Here is a 23,819-nt window from a genome sequence, read left to right as displayed (position 1 = left end):
ATAGACTTCTGTGCATTCACTTGCAGCAGCACATCCCATAAAAGTTCAAAGTTGACTGGTAACTTGGCACTCCCCAAGTCATAGCCCTTGAGCCCAGGGCCCATCATTGGTGTTAAAGACAGAGGTGAAGAAGGCATTAACTGTCTCTGCTTGATGTTCATCCCTATTGGCAAGGTGACCAACCTCATCAAGTAATGGACCAATGTTTTCTTTAGTCCTCCTTTTGCTGTTAACATAGGCAAAAAAGCATTTTTTTGTCATTCAGCACAGTACTGGCCAGCTTCAACTTCAATTGAGCTTTGGTTGTACAAATTTTTTCCCTACAGTAGTGAACAGCATCTCTGTAGTCCTCCTTTGTAGCCTGACTTTGTTTCCTAAGTTCATATATTCTCTTTTTCTGCCTACGTTCCAGGAGATCCCTGTTCAGCCAAGGTGGCATTCTACCCCAATTGCTTGATTTCTGACACACTGGAATTGCCTGCTCCTGTGCTCTTAAAAGATGATTCTTAGAAAGTGACCAGCATTTATGGGCTCCAGTATTCTTGAAAGCAGATTCCCAGGAGACCTTACTAGCTCCTTGAACAACCCTAAGTCTGCTTCCCCAAAATCCAGGGTAGCACCTCTGCTTCCAGTTTTTCTCATATCAGCAAACATTTTCAACTCAACTATTTCATGATCACTGTGGCCAAGAAAGCCACCAATCATCACTTCACCCATGAGACCATCTCTATTTACAAACAAAAGGTCTATGAGTGCACCTTTCCTACTTGGTCCCTTAGTATCTTTACCAAAAAGTTATCTTTAACATGCTTCAGGAATTTCTTGAATCTAACTGTGTTTGTTGTCTGATAGTTCCAGTTAACATCTGGGACATTGAAGTCACCGGTAATGACAAGGGCAAGTGATCTAGATATTTCCCTTAATTGCTTATAGAATAATACACTGGTGTTATCATCCTGGCTGGGTGATCTATAGTAGACTCCCACAACAACATCCACTTTATTAGTTTTTCCCCCTAAACCTTACCCAGAGGCTCTCAACCATGCCATCCCCAAGTGCAAATACTATACAGTCCAACCCCTTCTTTACATACATATTTCTTTACATACTTACCAGTGTGGAATCCCTCCAGTTTACAATCTTAGCAGTTGCAAAGTCATACAATCATAGAATGGTTTGGGTTGAAAAGAACCTTTGAAGATCATTTAGTCTAACCCCCCTGACAAGGGCAGGGACATCTTTCACTAGGACAGGTTGCTCAAAGCCCTATCCAAACTGACCTTTGTGAAAAATGCATATTATGTGATTGGCTTTTCGCAAATATGAAAATGAATATTATAAGTGTTATGTTAGAAAGTTATACTGCATTAATCTTTTTCGGTAGTGTGTTAAATATAGTTTTAGGCTATAACATAATATTAAACTAGAAACTATGTGATGTAGGATACTTTTTCTAACTAGCTCAAGAAATTCTTTGCACAGAGATAACAGCAACAAGACACCAAAATCCCCAAGAAAAGAATTATTGCCTCCTTATTGGGAAGGACCAGACTTGGTGGGGACCGAGATGACTGATTTAGAAGATGAGGGGGGGAAGTTGACAATAACCAGAAAACAGCCTTTGTTTGAAAAGAATTTTTGAATAATGTATGAGATATATGAATATGTAACAGGCTATTGCTGAGGCAGAGTAGAAATTTTCCAGGGTAGAAATCCATTTTGATTTAGGTGGAATTTACATCTTTAAGAATGTGGCTTGCTGTGTAGTCTGGCTGCAAAAGCCTAAGCTCAGAGAAACTGCTTCAGTGAAGGACAGAGATAAGAGGGGGAGACAGAAAGTGAGAGAGACAGAGACTGCTGTGGGAGCAGGTCAACCTGACCTAGGAATTCTTTCCAATAAAGAAGAACTAGTAGCAAATATCACGCGAAATTCGTAAAAATGAATATGTATTAACCTATTGTGAAATTGTATGGATATGTATTTGAGAGGGGGATAAAAAAGGACCTGAATTTCCCAGAAGTACGCATGTCATTTTAGGAGAACGATTCCCACCTGCATCCAGCGCTGTAATAAACATACCGGTTTTACAAATTTCACAAAAGTTGTGGAGTTTTGTTCATCTCCGCAAAACATTCTGGCACCCCAGATGGGACCGTCTCTGTCCCCCCAGGGGCAGGAGAGAATAGATGGACCTGCAAGGCGTGCCCCGGGATTTTCCTGGAGGAGCTCCGCTCCTCTCGGCTTGCCTCCTGTGGAGACAGACAAGGACCTGCTGGTGTGCGGAGGATATGGTATGTATTGAGGGGCCCCCAGGGAAAAAGAGAGATAGGACGGCTGAATAAGTCACTCAGAAAGGTCTGAGTGCTCAGCCTGTGCTTGCAGTCAGTAGAGTGGCTGGACTAGAGACAGGGGTTCACTGTCTGATAAAGCGGACCGCTAGCAACCCTGGGGGTGGGTCGAGTGAACCTGTATGTGTGTGTGTGCATGTGTGTGTGTGTGGTGTCCGGACACTGTATCATTGTATGGTTAATGTTAATGTGTTTGTAATCGTGCGAGTGTGTGGCATATGAAAGAGAGAGCAAACAAGTGAGTTCACCCATGATGCGGGGGTGTGAGTTCTACCCGTGTTTGAAGTGGCTGGGTGAGGCTTGAGGTGCTGGCTGAGGCAGGCTGTGGGGGCAGGGAGTGCCCTGCAGAGAAGTAGAACAACTGGAGAAACATCAGTGAGGATATTTATTGTGTTTAAAGGTGGTGATTTGTGTAGATTTGGCACATTGCAACCGTGAGTACGAGCTCAGGGAGTTCCTTTGCCCTGGTAGTTTGGACTTGATCTCTGGAATTTTACTGTGTGCTGTTATTTTGATTGTGTCCAGAGAAAGCTGATGTGGGTAAATGCTGAATTATTGTATGCTGTGTTGTGTTGAGAAAAGTGGGCACTTTGAGAGATATGCCCTTTCCCAGTGAGTTTGTGTGGTTCTTCCCCCGCATTGTAGTAATTTAATTCTCAGATTGTATAGTGGTGTTTGTGGAGATTTTAGGATTTTGTTAACAACAAGTGTAGCATTTTACACAGAAGAACTATGGTATGGTGATTTATGTTTAACTGTGGTAAAGCAAATTAAAGGAATTCCAAGAATTCCCCACAGCAATTCAAGCCCTGGCTCTAGTCAATTTGAGATAAGGGGTGTGTGTGTGTGTCTGTGTTTGTGGGCATATCAGAGTTTTTGCTGTAACAAGCACAGCCTTTTGCAAGGCAGTAAAGTGAGTGTCAGTAGAAACAATGTTTAATTAGATTGTGCAAGAAGAGAACTAGAAAAGACTGACATTTTGTAAAACAGAGTTTAGATAGAAGAGATTAATGAGTTTATGGGACTTCAGTGGGTAATATAGTAAGTTTGGACTGAGAACAACCCGCCACAGAGGTTAAGTGATAAACGCCGAAGTGATAAATGGAATAGCCTGCAGGCAATTCCTGGGAGTTTTTAGTGCATTGAGAGGCTGGCACCTTATGTGCAATGCAGAGTTTGTGAGAGGCGCTAGTATTACTGTTCCGTGTCTTAAGTGTAAATTAAAGGTTCCTGATCAAGCCAATTCAGAACCTGAGATCCTAAAGCTTATGTGTAGAGAATCACATCTGATACCTGCCACCTGGAGGTCTGTGTGTGATGAAAAACTGAGAAAAGACACTGTGAGGCTTGGGTGGAAACAAGATAGTATAAAGAGAAGGAGATAATGAGAACTAATCAGAGTAAAGAGGTTCCTGAACTAGCCCTTTTTGGGAGGGGCTCACTGGGAGAAGGCTGCCAGTAGGGGCGGCTCAGAAAATAAAAAGATTTATAATACCTTATTGCAGTTAATGCTGTTTTAAAATGGGAAGGTAAATGGGATAAGGTCCCGTATGCTGATGTGTTTTTTGTTTTAAAAAATCACCCAGAATGGCAGAGTAACTGTGGGTTCAGAGCTCCCTCTGACCTACTGGTGTAGCTCTTGAGAAAAAAAAAAAAAAAAAACAAAGCAAAGAGAAGGCAAATCAAACGTGTTGTTCAGCATGCAGCATAAGATACCAATGTATGAAATCAGACAAAGATTATCATGCTGAAATGCAAAGCGATTACAATTCCCAAAATGAGTACATATGATTTGTTAAAGGCTCCTCCTAAAGTAAGAAAAGAAGGATAAGGAAGACCTCCCCAAAAGGGAAGAGGACTCAGGCTCTGAAGGTATACCCATTCGCACCCATCTCCCTCCTAGCAGTCTGATTTCATCCAGAACTAGGAGGTAACAGACCCCTCTGCAAGAGGCAGTGAGACCAGAAGAAAAAAAAAGGGTGGAATTTTAGTTGATACAGGGGCCATATATTCAGTTTTAAATAAAGCTTTAGTACCTGTGGAGAATGTTTATATTGTAGTGTGGAGAACAACTGGCCAGTCTGAGAAGGCATACTTTTGTAAGCTTTTAAAGTAACATGTGTACTTAGAAGCTTTTGTATATGCCCAATTCGCTAAACATTCTCAAATGGGGAGGTTACTCTGGAGGCAAATGATATAAAGATGTTAGGCTTAACATTAACAGCCATTGAAATTAAGAAAGACATTAGTAAAGAGATATTAGAATAAGTAAATAAGTATTTTTGGGGGTATGGGCCTCTGCTGTACCAAGGAGGGTGAAAAATGCCCCCCCCCCCATAGTAATCAAGCTTAAGGAAGGTACACAACTAGTGAGAATTAAGCAGTACCCCCTCAAAAAGAAGATAGGGAAGAAATCAGCCCAATAATTGATAGTACTAGATTGAAGGCTGTCAATAAGATAACAAAGAATTTATACCCTGTGGTAGCAAATCCATATACTTTACAAACTTGTTTAACACCTGAGCTAACCTGGTTTACTGTTTTAGACCTGAGAGATGCCTTCTTTTGCCTCCCTATCCACGAAGCCAGACAAAAAATTTCTGCATTCAAATGGAAAGTCCTAAAAGTGGTGCAAAACCCAGCTCACATTGTCCATGTGCCTCAAGGCTTCAAAATTCCCCCATTCTGTTTGGGGAACAACTTGCAAAGACCCAGAGTCCTGGGATGCTCCACAGGAAGAAGGAAGGCTATTGCAGTACGTGGATGATCTTCTAGTAACCACTTGGAGGAGGGAAGCATGTATGGCTTGGACGGTAAGCCTTTCAAATTTCCTAAGACTCCAAGAATACAGAGTATCAAAGAAAAAGGCACAGGTAGTGAAACAGAAAGTAATCTACCTAGGGTACGAGGTGAGTGCTGGACAAGGGACTTTAGGGCAGGCTTGCAAAGAAGCCATATGCCAAACCCTGAAATCCCAGACAATAAAGGAACTCTGAACCTTCTTAAGCATGACAGGGTGGTGCCGGCTGTAGGTTTATAATTATGGACTGCTCGTCAGACCCCTCTATGCTCTTATTGCCAATGGAAACAGAGATCTCCAGTAGACAAAAGAAGCCACACGGGCCTTTCGCCAGCTAAAGAGTGCCCTCGTGTCAGCTCCAGCTTTGAGACTTCCAGATGTAAGTAAACCATTCTTTCTATTTTCCCATGAAAGACAGGGAATTGCCCTGGGAATACTCGCTCAAGACTTGGGTCCATACCGGAGGGCAGTTGCTTACTTCTCCAAGCAACTATCACTAGTGAAGGAGGAGTACTAGAAAATACACTGGGGCCTAACTACTTAAAAACTTTTATAAAGTGTAGCTCCTTTCCCAGAATGACCAAGGCTGCCAGTGATACAGAGTTCATCGAAATGAAGTGTTGACTTTGAAGTAGTAGTTTCCACAGGCTTTCTAGAACACATATCTGATTGAAAGAATCATTGCTAAGAATTTATATGCCACTATTACTCAGGTAAACCGACAGGGAGATCCTTGCCTCCAGACTAACCCCAAAAATACCCCCAGGCCAAAACTCGGTCAGATTGGGAGAGGCCATGGGCCTGGACAGCAGTGGCAAATTGACTTTTCAGAACTCCCAAGGAAAGGGGGGTATCTGTATTTGTTTGTATTGACAGATACATTTTCAGGGTGGCCAGAAGCATTCCCCACCAGAACTGTCAAAGCTTGAGAGGTGACCAGAGTATTATTACGAGAAATAATACCATGCTTCAGAGTTCCAGCCACAATATCCTTGGATAGAAGATCACATTTCATTTCCAAAATAGTGCAACAAATTAGTAGCCACCTGAGCATAGATTGGGAACTTCACACTCCATACCACCCCCAATCAAGCGGCCAGGTAGAGAAAATGAATCATTTGATTAAGCAGCAGATTGTAAGACTTGAGCAGGAAGTTAATCTACCCTGGCCCCAAGCTCTTCCACTGGCACTATTGCAAATTCGAACTAAACCTCGGGCTAAAGAAAAGCTGAGTCCTTTTGAAATGCTTTTTTGAAGACCATATAAAATACAAAAGGCAATGTCCACCCACATTGGGGAGGTAACACTGGCCACCTACATGGTGGCTTTAAGCAAACAGCTCAGAGAAATTGAGAAACACGTGGCTGGAACTAGGAGCAAAGAGCAAGAAAGACCAGTACATAATATACAGTCTGAAGATTATGTATATGTTAAGCCTCTTGCAGAAAAGACTTTAGAACCACAGTGAGAGGGACCACATCAAGTGCTTCTCACCACCTTCACCGCAATCAAGATCAAAGAGCAAAATGCCTGGATCCATCACTCTTGAGTGAAGAAGGCCCCAGAAGCCCCTTGGAGAGTGACACCAAGAGGCAATGAACTGAGACTAAAACTTACTCAAGCAAAATGACACCAAGAGGCAATGAACTGAGACTAAAACTTACTCAAGCAAAATGAGTATATTGCGGCCAGGAGTAGTTTGTAATTTCATTTACAGAATTGTTTTGTATATAATTATAACTAGAGTCTTAGAATTAGAGAGTACCTCTATTCAAAGCAATGCTGAATGGCCTTGGTCCCAGGCTTTTAATCAGTATACTAGATCCATGGGAGAACTTTCTGAGATAAAAGATCTAAACCTATCCACTGTAGTAATTCATGAAGATCAAGTATATGAAGAGCAGGAGTGGCAAGAACGAGAACTGTGGAAATGCGATGAGTTGCTAATGCAAATTAACATCTCAAAAATCCAACCAGCCTGCTCCTCTTTCCTAAGAACATCCTTTGAGAGCTAGACAACATAGTTACAAAAATAGGTATACCTCAAGAGCAGTATAAAAAAAGATCTAACTGAGATATTAAAGAAAAGATTGAGAGTTTTAAATGGAATTGATTCAGAAATACTGATGAATAAGCTAGCGACTGCAGCAGGTAGCCTAGCAAAATTGAAGCAGCCTTTACAGTCATCTCTATTAGCATTAAGAACTAGCCAGGGGCAGATTTCAAAAGTGCTGCCAAAGTGAGAAAAGGCCAGGGACCAAGACCACAATTTAATAAAAAAAGTGCTTAGTACAGTTCAAGATAATGTGTCTTTAGCTTTCAGTTGTATACAAGCACAGTTATAGATGCAAGCAACAGCAGCACTGATCATATGGGAAAGGGGTGAAGGTAATTTTCCAGCTGAAATTCAGAAAGTTGTCTAGAATAATGCAATTGATTTTGAAAAGAAGTTTCAATCCTAGTGGACTATGGTAAATTTCGCCTATGATCCTGCTTCTAATGTGGCCACTGCCTTTGTGCTTACCATACGTAATGCCACTGTTTACGTTATCCATCCCATCATTGCACTAAGATTAAATCATGAAAAAACAGTGCTCTACCCTTCAGAACATAGGGTGTGAGCACGAAAAGTGAATGAAAAGTGGCAAACAGTAAACTTAGAATCCTGCATCACTAAAGAACAACTAAGATTCATTTGTGAAAGCAATACTATTATATGCCCAAGATGTGTGTCTAGACACTGAACAGAGTATTTGCCACTTCGAAATTCATCCAGTCACTGATCAGAAAACTGTGCTCGTATATACTGGTCAAGGTTGTGTGTGCTTGAGAACTGCTTGTGCTGCTGTAAAAATTGATAACAATGATGTTATTTTGTCTAGCAGAAATCATTCTAATTTTTGTATTTGTAATTTTATTAAAATTATCGGGTGTGATTTTTCGTACTTAGCCCCAGTGACATCCCACCAGTTGATTAAAATCAGTTACACAATGTATCACAGACTATCACCTACTCCTATTGGGATGGACCTTACATCGGTAAAACAATTAATTAAGCACCAAGACCTACTGAAGATCTTGAAGAACAAACCCAAGAAAGCAGAGAGAAAACCCTAATTACTGTCCAACATGATACAAAAGAAATAACCAGAATTCCGCAAAGAATAAAACAAAATGCAGATCATCACTGGTAAGATGTGATCTTTGAGTAGTCACCAACTGCAAATGGAATCTTTAATAAGGTATGTCACCCCATTGTAGTTTTGTTAATATTAGTAAGAATAACTTTAAGGTTATCCATTATATTGCTAATTTAGAATTAGAGAATACTACAGGGAGTAGCTGTGTTAACCTCCTTATCAAACGTACATAGTAAAGCACTAAAGTACGCTTATTGTCATAAGAATTTGCATGAAGAATTTACTTCTTCCTTTTAGGAAAGGGGGAATGAGGCAGAGTAGAAATTTTCCAGGGTAGAAATCCATTTTGATTTCGGTGGAATTTGCATCTTTAAGAATGTAGCTTGCTGTGTAGTCTGCAAAAGCCTAAGCTCAGAGAAACTGCTTCAGTGAAGGACAGAGATAAGGGGGGGGGAGACACAGGGTGATAGAGAGAGACAGAGACTGCTGTGAGAGCAGGTCAACCTGACCTAGGAATTCTTTCTAATAAAGAAGAACTAGTGGCAAATATCACGCGAAATTCGAAAAAAATGAGTATGTATGAACCTATTGTGAAATTGTATGCATATGTATTTGAGAGGGGGATAAAAAAGGACCTGAATTTCTCAGAAGTACGCATGTCATTTTAAGAGAACGATTCCCACCTGCATCCAGCACTGTAATAAACATACCGGCTTTACAACTTTCACAAAAGTTGTGGAGTTTTGTTTATCTCCACAAAACATTGCTTTTAAGAGTTAATCCTTTGTTAGCGAGCCATGGTTTCAAGAGGAAAGCATCCAAATGTCCGTAATTCTTTGCTTTTATTGTCCTTTATTGTCCTAACTCTGGCTGTCCAAATTCTTATTGCTCTAATTTGTATTACTATTTTTGTAACCATTTTATTACGATTAAACTTTTTTAAATTTTAAAACAAGTGATTGAGATTTTTCTCACCTTGAACACTTCCCAATGATGGGGCATGCACTGCTTCTCTGGGCAACCTGTTCTAGTGCCTCACCACCCTCACAGTAAAGAATTTCTTCCTAATATCTAGTCTAAACTGCCCTCTTACAGTTAAAAAAAGGTTTTTTTACTTTTTAGACAGTTAATGAATTAGAAGAAACCATGAACTGGTCCAAGACCTCCATATGTGCATTAAGAATCTTTTTATATAAGCATGACTGACCAATCACCTCTTTCTGTATCATTCTTTCTTTGCTACCTTTTTGTATAAAAGACTGCTTGTTTCCTAGAGGGCATGCCAGTTGTGTTAGATGCCTCGCACCCTATTTTGCAGAATGGTAATAAAATCAAATGTCTCAACTCAGTGTGTTTGTTGTCTCTTGCACACTGGGTAAAAGTGAGACAGGGGGTTGGAAACTTAACTCAGGGTAGAAACCAATTTTGGATTTAGCTGGAGTCTGCTTGTTTAGTCTGTTAACTTGTGTGCTCACAAAAAAGCCTGCAGAGAGAAGAAAGGAGTTTCAAGCCTACTTAAAAAGGAATGCATGCATCCAAGCTGAAGAGAGATAAGAAGAGGCCCCCCCCACCTCCCCACTCCTCTGCCATCCTTGGGGCTGAAGCAGACTGAAAAACTGAATCTGGGTTACAAACACCACATTAAAACTACGTGACTGAAGAACTGCTCATAGCAGGTTCATAAAATTGATAAGACAGTCTAATACATATGCATATGTCTTTTATGCATATGCAACAGATTAGGGGATAAAATAGACTTGGGAATTTTCAGGGGTGTGCATGTCCTTGGGGAGCATGCGTCCAGCACTGAAATAAATCATACCGGCTTTACAACTTTTACAAGTTGTGGAGTTTTTTTCTGCAAATCAAAAAGAATCTTGTTTTAGGGACAACAGTTGGTTAACCTTGGCTGGACTCTGGACTCCAGGTGCCCACCTGTTGTGGTGCATTTCCTCGCCCTGCCCCCCCTCCTCTCCCCCCCCCCCCCCCCCCCCCCCCAATCATCTTTCCCAGGGCTCTCTGTGATCTGAGAAATGCCTCAGCACCGAGGCTGAGCTCTTCTTGAGCTTATCAGAAACTGCCTGCTCCCAGGAACTGCTGATGTCCTGTTTTCTTTATGAACAGCCTTGGAAACTCTTTTTCTTGCCTGAATGGCATAATATCCCTGTTCTCACACTTTCAAAGAAAGTGCTGACCCAAACTGTGGCCAGGATGAAACATTGTTATGACTAAAGCTCACTCTTTTGCAACCCTATAAACAGCGGTCCAAAATGACGCCCTTTTAGCTCTTCTGGACTGCAGGGGGCTGCAACCAGCAACCTCCTTCTGAGTGGGATGCCTCTCAGAGCCAGCAAACTCAAGTTTGCTGTACTCAGTGGATCACGAAATGACAACAAATCCTGGGCTGATACTCCCACTCCTCAAGGCCCAACCCTTCACCTGTTGGGGAGATACAAAGGCATACAGAGTATTTTACTTACCTTAAAGGGAAATTTTTCACGGGTACCTTGCTTGCACTAAGTCTTTATCTCTGTGCACATACGCTATAGCAAATTTGGGAGAAATCCTGCTTTCTTAGATGTTTAATTACCTAGGATATCTAAGTAAGTTAGGCCTGTGTCCTGGGGTGACTGAATGCTCCAGTATCCCCATCATCTGTTTTTTTCCTGCTCAGAAATGGGTCCTGTAGCTGTAAGCTAGGTCCAGAGAGACAGAGAGACTGAAGGCGGGGGGGGTACAAATAAGGTCATGTTCTGAGTTTGCATTCATGACTGGACCTTTGCCCTCAGATACCCCTATACCTGGCTGCGTTTGCCATGCCAACGGGTCTTTGGATCTTGCCTGATGTACTTATGTACTTTGCGGTTTCCGCATTTGTTATTTTTGTTATTAAAGTTTTTATTTTCTGGGCAGAACCATTGTTCCCATCCCTCATTTCACCAGCTCCCTCTGGCCAAGCGAAATAAAGGGGGCACAACAAGCTCCAGACTGATAAGCTGAGGTCAGAAGTTGTTTATTTTAAACTGTTTAGCTATTGTTCGGTCTGGGAACACCAGGATTATCACAGGATGTAGAGCAGGGCGTACACACTTGGCAGTGTGAAAAATGTCTAGATAATATTGGTTTTTGCATTTATGTATTAGCCTATGCACGTTGTTAGTGATTATAAGTATTTAGAAATAGTATCAATTATAACTCTTTTTAGCTGCTTGTTAATACAATATAATATTGTATTTGCGGGGTGCCCCATGGCAGGAAGGAATGATGAATCTGAATCCATGTTCTTAGAAGGCTAATTTATTATTTTATGATATTATATTATATTAAAGCATACTAAACTAAACTATACTAAAGAATACAGAAAGGATACTTACAGAAGGCTAAAAAGATAATAATGAAAACTCATGACTCCTTCCAGAGCCCCAACACAGCTTGGCAGTGATTGGCCAATAAGTCAAAACAATTCACATGAAACCAATGAAACAATCACCAGCTGGATAAACAATCTCCAAACACATTCCACATGTGAGCACAACACAGGAGAAGCAAATGAGATAATTACTGTTTCCCTTCTTCTCTGAGGCTTCTCAGCTTCCCAGGAGAAAATCCTGGGTAAAGAGATTTTTCAGAAAATATGACGGCAACAATATAATCTATCAGCTTGAGTATGCACTGTGTTGCTCATAGAAATAGTACTGTAATGAATATAATATCTATGTGTCACTTATGGAAATAATAGTGTGATGAATGTACTGTGTTATAGACCTTAGCAAAACATAAGACATAAAAAAAAAGAAAAGGGTTTTGTGTACCTAAAAACAGTGTAAGGTCATCCACTGACCCACCTGTCCAAGTGATAAGATAACCATGACACAAACCAAAGCCCTGGAGGACAATTAGAGAATACCATGTTAAATTTAAGGAGGATATACTAAATCCTTATCAGAGGATGTGAAACAGCAGGATAGAAACACAAGAAGAAATAAAATATATTGACCTGACACACAGGATGTCATGCAGATAAGCTGAAGTGTGAGGTCAAACAAAGGAGTTCCCAAAGCATCAGAGAGTTTGCAAGAACATTTGAATAATGCATGAAACACATGAATAGGCATGTATCTCAGCGATATAACAGTATAAAGGTAACATATTGTCTGTGTACACTGGTGTGTTCTTTGGTTGTTGGCCAGGAGCACACCAGTGCAGGAAATATTGTCCTTTTTTTATATTTTATATATATATATATATATATATATATGTGAATTAAATACCAATATTGCCAGATGGAACGTGCCTGGGCTCGTCTGGCTCTTGCTGCTTGACCAGAGGCGGCAGCTGAGGTGATTTCACCTCAGAGACACCTTTGGCTGGCTGGATGATGCAGCTGGGCGCTTCGGACAAGTCCAGGCATGCAGGAACTCAGGTTTACCTCTGGCGGAAAGGCTTTAGGCGAGGTGAAGGAAAGGAGTCCGGTTCTGCCGGAGGGTTTCGATCCAAACTTTATTCCAGGCACACAGGCCTCTGAATCCAGCAGCAGCTCCAACAGAACCACGAACAACGTGGTTGCAGTGTCTTTTAACCCCAGGGAGAGGGGTAGGGAAGGGGTAGAGGTCCCACCAACAAGGTAAGGGGGGGGAAGTCTCAGGGGACAAATGACACCTGGAGGGCCCAATGTCCCCAGGGCTGAGAGGCATCTTTTGAACTTTGCCAATCACATTACACCCTTGCTGGAATGCCAAGATTGACGGACAGCTCTCAGCAAGGGGGCAAGGGAGGGGAAGGGAGAGGGTATTGGCACACCTGGGGAAAGAACCGGGATGACTGAAACAGGCTATTACATCACACTGCAACATATATATATATATATATATATATATTTTTTTTTTTTTTTTTTTTAATCTCTAAGTGGTGAATTCTGTTCTTCACAATTTGGAGGTTCAACCCATATATACCTCAAGCCTCCATGGCTCCAGGGGTCCTGGGCGTGAGGCGCCTCGCTTAAAATTACAACGGCCCACCCAAGCTTTTCCTGCTGCTACAAGAGAGCACAGGTTAACTCTAGGTTGGTAGGATAAAAAGGACAAAAAGAGAAAGGGGAGCAAAAACTCCCTAAGAAACCGTGGCAACTAATAAACCAGTGCACGAATGTGAAAAACGCCATTCACTTGTGTCAAAATTTTAGAAGTTTAATAGTAATAAAATAGTACTAAAAATAGTAATACAAATTAGGGCAATAAGAATTTGGAAAAAGTCAGGACAATAAAAGACAATAAAAAGCAAAGAATTATGGACATCTGGGTGCTTTTGCTCTGCCGCATAAGCATGCTTTGCTAACAAAGGATTAACCTTTAAAAGCAATAGCCTATTGTATATTCATATATGCATGATTCAAACATTCCTTTCAAACTAGGAATTTTTCTGTTTATTGTCAACTTCCCCCCTCATCTTTTAAATCAGTGTTTTGGCTCCTCGAAGTCTGGGAGAAGTCTGTTTTTTCCCAATAAGGAGGCAATAATACTTTTGGGATTTTGGTGTCTTCTTGCTATTATCTCTATGTGAAGAATTTCTTGATTATCTTATCCATTCCTTGAGCTAGTTACAAAAAGTATCTTACATCACATAGTTTCTATTTTATTATTATGTTATAGCCTAATGTCCTGGTTTAGGGCAAATTTGGGAGAAAACTTCCAAAAGGGGCCTCCCCAGAAAGCCACCTCACACGGCCCCTCCCTCCAACTGGTTCGGAAAAATTTCCTCAGAGACAAGTGGAAAAAACTTGTTTATTTATCAGGCAAAGCACTCCCTAGCACAAAAAATGAACAATACTGGATGACAAAACTCTTTCGCCTCTCTGAAGAAATGACAAATTCAGAAAGTCTCTCCTGTGGGTGGTTGCTCTGTTATCAGTCCCCCTGGGGCTGGGAAAGGCCACTGCCCAGAGTAGGCCCCGATGGCCACAAAGTGCAAGCCCTTGGTGTTTTCCTGGGTCCCAGTCCAGAGAGCAGATTCAAAAGTTTCCAAAAAAAAAAAAAAAAAGGAAAGAAAAACAGTCCAGGGAAAATTTGGACTTCCTCAGCTAGCTAAACTAACTAAAAAACAACGGAGTGCTGTGTTCTGCCCTGTCCGTGCTCAGACAATAACAGTGGAGCTCTGTGTTCCAGCAGACTGTGGGGGAGAGTGCAACTGATAACAAAACTCCATGCTTCTTCTTCTTCTCCCCGCCTTTGCTCTCAGAGCCGGTCTTGAAGGCACAGAATATAATATCCAGCATAAACAGAACAGACGATTGGGGATACAAGCATCATAACATCACCCTAGAGCACCTAAAACCTATATTTACCTCACTACTTAAAAAGATTAATACAGCATAACTTTCCAACATAACACATATAGTATTCAGTTTAATGTTTGTGAAGAGCTGATCATATAATATGCATTTTTCACAATCTTGCCTCTTTCTTTTTATAAATCATTTGGCTTGAGCAATATTTCCTTGTTTTCTAGCCTTCATTATTCGCTCATTTTATTCAAAAATCAATCTTGCATCTTTGAAAGGGTCTTCTATATTATTTTGTTTCTTTAACACCATAATCCTTTGTGCCATTCTAGATGTAGTCAACTTTTGCGCCATGGGCATTGTCACTACTTGCATGCCTTGGACTACACTGGTGATGAGCTGAATGAAACAGGGGATCAAACAAGGAAGAAATATTAGACCAGCTATAGCACATAAAAGGAAGAAGCCTAACTTCTTCTACCATTCTATTCCCAATACATTATCCCACCAGCTAGTATTTAGCATTGATTCCCACCTTTGAACAGGCACATGGGCAATTTTTCTGATATCATTGACTATATCCAGGACAGCATCCCCATTGTCATCTATTTTTAAACAACAATCTGATGTACAGACTTTCCCACAGACACCCCGTTCTTCAGCTAATAAATAGTCTAAAGCCAACCTATTCTGATACACGGCCGCTCTTGTTTGGGTTTGTTGCCTTGATATTAATTCCATTGCCTGACCAGTTCTGTTTGTTATTATCTCTACATCGGCTTGGAGTCTTATAATATGATTTAGCATATAAATTGGGGTCCGATATCCCCAACTCCCATCTTGTGCCCTGGTAGCTGGCCCATATGTTTCCAATATGCGTTCAAGGGGCCATTCTTCATCTCCCCATTTTTGGAATCCTCCAATCAAATCTCTTTTATTTCTCTTTAGGTCCTCATAAACTGGTATCCCTAATTGATCTCCATCAGGTCCAGGTAAAAGAAAAAATCCTGGCTGTATGATTCCCAGAGTACAGCTCCCTTTCCACCGAGAGGGGAGTTTTGGGTGTGCTCTTTTTCTACATATCCAAAATAAGTCATCTGGAGCTTTCCAGTAATAATTTTTTTGTTGATCTATACTCTCACAAAATTTGGAGATTTCTGGGATGCGAAAGTAAGGATTCTTGCCTGTATCATTACATTGAAAAAGTCTAATTTTATTATTATACTTAAAATTTCCTTTTTTGTTTTTTCCTGGGTCCAGTACAGGGTTGGTTCCTCTGTGATCCACCATATAGAAGTCCCTTTACTAGCCTTATATCTTTTACAGGGAGTTTTTCCTACTTAATGATGAAACTTTTTCCCCAGTGCACCAGAGACGTTCTTCCCCTATCGCTATTGAACTTAAAATCCACCCTTCTGGTCGGTTTTCTCTACTTATACTTGTTTGGTTCCACTTAAGGAGCTCAATTGGGCCTAAGCTGCTGCCTTTCCATGGCCATTCTTCTGACATCAAAGCCCCTCCGCAAACCCAAACCCAACAGTTGGTTATGTTAAGTTCCCTACTTATTCTTTCCCCCAATTCCACAAACTGATTTTTACCCATTCTTAAGATATCTATTTCTCTTTCTAATTGCTGTTCAAGTTTCATATACAAATCGTCAAGTGAAATTGGCACAGGTTTAGGTGATTGTACTGGCTTAGCCTTTTTGTTTATCAATTGCTCTTTTTCCAAATCTTGTGCTTTATTCCCAATAGCGTATGTGAAACAAATCCATCTCTCCCCTTTTGGGCATTGACTTCCCATCCTGTTGCCTCTTGTTCCTAAGTTCTCCGCAATCCAGTATTTTTTTTCCCATTGTGAGTGCAATTGCTTAATTTGGATGGGTTATCACAGTGACTGTTGACACGAATGAGAGTAATAAAAAAGAATCCTCGGTTTCTTTCCATGTACAGCTTTTGATAACACCTGTGGCATGACTTTGTTGGTAACCCAAAAGGGAAAAGACAACAAATGAGTGACAGAAAAAGGAATAACAGAGGTCCAGTATGGCTTATATACCCACCTCCCATGCCTGTGGGGTTGCAACCCACAGCAGGTGTATACGATCTTGGTGGTGAATACAGAGGCCAATCTGGTCTTGCCCTCTATTTCCTCGTCACTTTCTCTTAGCTAATTTCCAAGCAAATAGTTTTTGACACCCCTTAACTGTGGTTTCCCACTGTTCCTCAGGTATCTCCCATCCAACAGGCACCAATAATTCCCATCCACAAAACAAAGGTATTATTTCAGTTGTTTTGAGTTCTACCTGGATAGAGGATAGAGGATAGAGGATAGAGGATAGATTTGGCACTAGACACTTCCTACAACGAGGGCGTTGATTGTGTGAACTACAATACCAATTTTTCCCACAATTTAAACATTTACATTTAACCCAGCTAGCATGCCTGGTATTTGGGTGAATCAAACAGGATATTTGATATGGCACTGATGGAAGTTTTAACTCCTCCTCCTCCTTGTATAAATCACAGGCTAAGGCCAGAATACAAGAGCTCTCTGTCTGAAACATTTCTGATCCTTTTGTTTGGAGTGGAAGTATTCCTCCCCAAGGAGGGTATCAGAGGCATCTCAGAACTTGTCTAGGAGGTACTTGAAACCACTGATATAAGCTCAGTCTTATTTCCCAGTTAGGTGTGATTCTTTGTACATTTCTTAGATCATTTGGGTCTTCCCAGTTCATTACCACCCAGTCCCCATTTAAGAGTCAATTTGGTATCAGCCAGTTTAGATGTTATCATCCACTCCTTAGGTTCTTCTACTGGTCCTTTGATTCTGCTGGCATGGATCCACCCTCGTTCACTGGTCAGGATCGCAGCCTTCCCATTGTGGAGTTAAAGATTGTTCTTTCCAGGTTTTTACTAGCACCCACTCCCCTGGATGAATATTATGGATTTTAAAGTCTAAAGGTGTGGTTTGAGGGAATATCCCTTTTAACCGCAAGTTTTCAAGAGTTTTTCCAATGGTGTTTTCATATCCTTTAACACTCATTTCCCCTACTTCATAGGTAGCATTTTCATGTTGGGTGGTCAGAAAAGGTAACCCAAACATCATCTCATAAGGTGACACTACCATGTCTGACCTGGGTTATGTTCGTGTCCTCAGTATGGCTAAAGGTAGGCATTGTACTCATGACATTCGGGTTTCAACTATTAATTAGTCAAAGTTCTCTTTAAAGCCTGGTTCATCCTCTCTACCTGGCCCGAACTCTGTGGATGCCATGGGGTGTGTAACTCCCATTTTATCTCCAAGGCTTATTTGTTGTAACCCTTTTGACGTAAAATGCATTCCTCTGTCCGAGTCTATCCTATTAACCATTCCATATCTAGGGAATAATCTGTTCCAAAAGGGTTTTGCATACCACATTGGCTGTGGCCTTGACAGTGGGAACTTCTTCCACTCAATGAGTAAGATGGTCTGTCATTACTAATAAATACTTCCATCTTTGTACTTGAGGAAGTTCAGTAAAATCTACTTGGATACTTTGAAATGGTCAAAGAGCTAACTCACGACCTCCTAATGTTGTTTTTCACATCACCTTTTTATTTATCTTTTGGCAAGTTGTACATCTTTCAGTTACTTGCTTTGCTAATCCAAAAATCCCAATACACCCATAGTTCCTTAAAAAATGATCAAACAAAGCCTGGGTACCCCAGTGGGTTTCTGATGCATGTCTTCTAATATTCCCTAGTAAGTGGTTTATTAAGTAATTGTCTTCCATCAGGAAGTTTCCATTTCCTAGGTTCATCTTGCTCTCCTCCTTTCTTGCTTAATTCTTTTTTCTTGGCTTCACTAAACTTTGGAATTTCCAATTTTTCCTTATTTAGGGTTAAAATTAACATAACCCTTTCCGCCCCATTTTCTGCTGCATCTTTAGCTTCTTGATCTGCCAAATTATTTCCTCTTATTTCTGGAGTCATTCCCTTTTGGTGTCTCTTAATATGTACTACAGCTATCTCTTCAGGTAATTTTAATGCCTCTAAAACCTCTGAAATGAGTCCCTCATGTACTAATTCCTTTCCTCTTGAATTAAGTAATCCCCTTTCTTCTCAAATTTTTCCAAAGGTATGTACTACTCCAAAGGCATACCTTGAATCAGTATATATAGTCCCTTTCTTGTGTGCTAAATATTCCAGTGCTCTTTTTAGAGCATATAATTCACAAGTTTGAGCTTACCAGTTTGAAGGTAATTTTCCTTTTTCAATAGTTTGCATGTTTTTTCCATCAACTACTGCATACCCTGACATTCTTTTTCCTTGTAGACATCTGGAGGAACCATCCACATAGATTGTTTCCTCTTCTGAAAGGGCTTGTTCTTCAAGATCTTCCTGAACTTTAGTTTGGTATTGGATAATTTCTAAACAATTATATATTAGGCTTATATTAGGTTACTTACTGGTTCTCCATATAAGAATTGAGCTGGATTAAACTTCTGCTTACTTCTAGTGTCAAGTCATCACTGTCTATCAGGATTGCTTCATATTTTAACATTCTAGAGTCTGTCAACCATTTTTCAACCTTCTGTTTTAACACATTTCAAACTGCATGGAGGTGTACACACAATTGGTTTACTTCCAAAAGTAAGCTTACAACTTTCTTCTGCCAGGATTGCAGTAGCTGCTATAGCTTGAATACATACTGGCCAGCTGTGGCTCACTGGATCCAACATCTTTGATAAGTAAGCTACTGGTCTTCTTACGCCTCCCCACTTCTGAACCAGAACTCCATGAGCTACCCCATTTTCCACATTTACATACAGATGAAAGGGTTTTTCTAACGAGGGTAAGCTTAAAGCTGGTACTGAGGCCAGTTTTAACTTCAACTCTTGTAATTTAACATCATTTTCCTTGGTCCACTTTATATCATCTCCCTCTGTCAATTTTCCATACAAAAATTTTTACTGCCTGTGTGTACCTGTCTATCCATAATCTTCAATATCCCAATAATCCGAGTAGTTTTCTGATTTCCCTCTTTGAAAAGGGTGGGGGAAGAGATAAAATTCCTGCAATTCTCTCAGGGTTGAGCTTCCGGCTACCCTTAATTATTGTGTCCAAGATATTTTACCTCTGGTTCTATAAAATGCAGTTTCCCTTTTGATACCCTTAATCCTTTTTTCCCGAGAAAATTCAAAAGTTTTATAGTAGCCTCTCTAACCTCAACTTCAGCCTCCCCAGATAGTAAAAGATCATCCACATATTAGATAATTTGTATTCCAGGAGGAGTGGGGAAAGCTTGCAGTATTGTTTCTAAAGCTTGCCCAAATAAGTTTGGTGATTCAGTAAACCCCTGTGGTAATTTTGTCTATCTTAGTTGCTGCTTTCTCCCAGTTTTTGGATCCTCCTATTCAAATGCAAAGATATTTTGGCTCTCCTTGGCTAGTGGACAAGCCCAAAAAGCATCTTTAAGATCCACTACACTAAACCACTGATGCTGGGGTGGCACCTTACTTAGAGGACTGTAAGGATTTGGTACCACTGGGTAGCCGGTCCGAGTTCTTTTGTTAACCTCCTGTAAATCTTGTACTGATCTATAGTTCCCCTCGGGCTTCTTTACTGGGAGAATAGGAGTATTATAAGGTGTCACAGACATCTTTCATGAAAAATCCTTTCTTAGGATTTTTCCTTGTGAGAAGCTGCAGTTTCAGCAACCAAAAGTAAACAATGGTTATCTGCTGCTGTAGAATGCAACAAGTAGACCCGTGATTGGTCTCCTGTGAATGTTTAGATTTACTGACCACTTATGGCAGAGCTGGCTCTTGCTCTCTGTCTGAGACACAGATCTTTGTTTTTCATTCTTTTCTATTCTTAGCTTAGCAAGCTTCTGAAGAAACCTTTTCCTTTCTATTTCTTTTTAGTATAGTCTTAATGTAACATATAAAATAATAAATCAAGCCTTCTGATCATAGAGTCAACATTCTCGTCTCTTCTTCATCCTGAAAACCCTTGTGACCATGGTCACAATAAGGAGACATACAAGGTTCTAATGTCTGATCCTTGGTTAGTCCTTCTATTACTGGTTTCAAACCTTCCCATCCTTCTAATGATATAGGATACTGACGTACACATATGGGACAATCTTCCCTCTCAATTGTGACCCTTATGTGTGACTGTGGTCACAAGGGTTTTCAGGATGAAGAAGAGACGAGAATGTTGACTCCATGATCAGAAGGCTTGATTTATTATTTTATGATATATGTTACATTAAGACTATACTAAAAAGCAATAGAAAGGAAAAGTTTCTTCAGCAGCTAGCTAAGCTAAGAATAGAAAAGAATGAATAACAAAGATCTGTGTCTCAGACAGAGCAAGAGCCAGCTCTGCCATGAGTGGTCAAGAAATCCAAACACCCACAGGAGACCAATCACCTGTTGCATTCCACAGCAGCAGATAACCATTGTTTACTTTGGTTGCTGAACTGCAGCTTGTCACCAGGAAAAATCCTAAGAAAGGATTTTTCATGAAAGATGTCTGCGACATGTCACCTTTTTTTATTTAGTTAAATTAAAAGGAAAAAGTGTTTGTAATTTTCTCTGCTGTACTCATGCCGAAGAAAAAGACAAACACTTGACAGGTTATCTGTTGCCAATCAAACTCCACTCAAGTGCTCCTGTGGAATGCACTGGGAATTTCTTCACCTGTAGAACATAAAATTCTATCATATTACTAAAACAATTCTATAATATAAGAAAATGCAAAAACAATGCAAAGAAAATTCAAGTCCAAGCAGCTGAGTTTCAGGAAAAGTCCATGGCTTGAAGATGTTCCTCTTTGCCATATCTGAAAGTTTCTTTTGGTCCTGAAACAGGCTTGCTACAGAAAAAGGTCCATCAATATTTATCAAAAGTCCATTGACAGTCTTCAAACAATTTTGAGAAAATTAGAAAATTTCTGAAATGTCTTGCCACAGCCCTTCATTGAACAACTTGGGCTGAAGCCAATCCCTGGCTCCTCAATGCCTCTGAGCTGCTGTCAGCTCTTTCACCCTTTTTTATTCAATTTAAATTATTTTTTTTTTTTTTTTTTTTTTTTTGTTTGTCTTGTCGGAAAGAGCAGCAGCAGCAGCAGAGGAGCCAGAGAGAGGCCCTTGGGGGCCCTGGCCCATGTGGAAGGATCAGGAACCCCAGACCTGGCCCACTGAAAGGTGGCCCAGGACCAGAAGGGGGAAGCAAAGCCCCCAAACTCAACAGGAGGCTGGGAGGTGGCCCTGGCCCAAGCAACCAAGCCAGACAGCCCAGGCCCAGCCCCCGAGGCAGGCTCTGCATTGGCACAGACCCGCACCCTGCTGCCAGTACAATGGCAGAAGGGGTGACCAAACGCTTCCTTTCCCCAAAATCACCGAGGCATGCCGGCAATGGGAAGACAGAAGCTGTCCCGAGAAACTTCGTCTCGGGTCTGGGGATGTCCTTTCCCCACAGCAGACAAGCGATGCTCGCTTCCTGCTGTGCCCTCTGCCTCTGCAATGCAAATGCTCCAGGTGTTCCTCCCATCTGCCTCACGGCACCACCGCCACCCGCTCTGGGCTGGGGACCAGGGGCAGAACTTTCGGGACCCACCTCCCCCTCGCCGCTGGGGCGCGCGAGGGGCGGCAGAGAGATTCGCATCCCCCAGGGGGAAACCCCGGACCAAACACCCCCCAACCCGCCAAGTATGCTGATCTTGAAAACAGGCAGCCGGGCTGCGCCCACAGCCAGCTGTCGGGCCATGCCTCCTCCACGGAAGGACAGGCTGACGCCCTCTTCCCCTGTCCCAGCTCCCCCCGTAGGGGCAGCCCCGGGACAACCCGAAAAACTCGGGGAGGAAGTCACGCTGGATGCAGGAGGCGCCTCTGCTGCTGCCGCCGGCTCCAAGGCAGCCTCTGACGCGGACATGGAGAACGGAGTCCCCGCAGGGGCGGGCAGCGGGGCCGCCTGGGGAGGCGGCGGGGACGGCGGGGGCGGCACGGGGTCGACAGCTTCTTCTGCGCCGGATTCTGACATCGGCCGCGGAACCGCAGTCGCAGAAGGCGGCGGGACGGCCGGGGGGAGCGGTGGATCGCTGTTGCCCAGCAACATCGGCGCAGCCGCGGGAAGCGGTGTCTCTGAGATAGATGCAGGCAGGGAAGCCGGTGGAACCGCGGCCGGAGCGCCCACAGGCTCCCCCGGAGGGGCGGCCGCGGGACGGGCCGCGCGGGGAACCGCCCGCACCCGCGGGGCGGGTTGGGGCGGTGCCCGTGGCGCTGGCCGGGGCGGCGCCGCCCACTCCCATCCCCCCTGAGAGCAACGGGAGGGGGGAACAAACGGCTCCGTCTGAGCATGCTCCGAAGACGCAGTAAAAAAAACTTCGGCTGCGGGCGAAACTTCGCCCCCCCACTGTGGTTCAGGGGGGCTGGAAAGCAGCAGAGCGTCCCCCTCCAAAGGGTCTTCCCCCGGAATTGGGGGGAACGGGGCTTTGCCCTTGCAGTTAGCAATCCAGGGAAAAACAGCTGCTCTCCGTTTCAAGACTAGAAAGAGCTTCAAAAAGGTTGGATAAATTGAGGGGCATCCGAACCCCCGGTATAAAAAGAATTGGAAAATGGAGCCCATACACTCCCAGACAAACATATCGAGGGCATATAGCACATTCGTAAAAAAACCAAAGAGCTTTGCCCATCGAAAAAACTCATAGAGATCTGCCTCCAACAGGAGAATTCTGTCCTCTTCACCCCATTTTTGCCAGAGGGCAATAAGTTTCTCCTCTGAAGGGGAGAATGGAACCTCATCCTCTAGGGGAGGAGTCCTCCAGATGAGCAGCCACAAACTGCGAATGGCCTCATCTTTAGGAGGGGAAAAACCAACAGTACCTTGTGACAGTGTCCAGGACTCTCTGGCTATCTGCATGGTTCTGCTGAGCTTTCCGAACATCTTCCTGGAGGCTTTTCAGAAGGTTCCCTTTGTGGTCAGCCTTGCTGTGAACTCTGTCCAAATTCGGATCTTCAGTTCTTCAGCTCCTGGCTAGAATCCACTTCTGTGGTCACTTGTGAAGCAACCATCAATGCCACACATTTGAGATTTACCCAGTGCAGCAATGCTCCTCTGGTGGTCTCACCAAGTGATGATTGTCCTCCTCAGTCGGGGGTCACCAATTGTGACTGTGGTCACAAGGGTTTTCAGGATGAAGAAGAGACGAGAATGTTGACTCCATGATCAGAAGGCTTGATTTATTATTTTATGATATATGTTAC

The sequence above is a fragment of the Molothrus aeneus genome, chromosome W (assembly GCF_037042795.1).
Source record: "Molothrus aeneus isolate 106 chromosome W, BPBGC_Maene_1.0, whole genome shotgun sequence".
In the NCBI taxonomy this organism is placed as follows: domain Eukaryota; kingdom Metazoa; phylum Chordata; class Aves; order Passeriformes; family Icteridae; genus Molothrus; species Molothrus aeneus.
The sequence above is the reverse complement of the archived record's forward strand: the minus strand, read 5'-3'. Positions refer to the sequence as shown.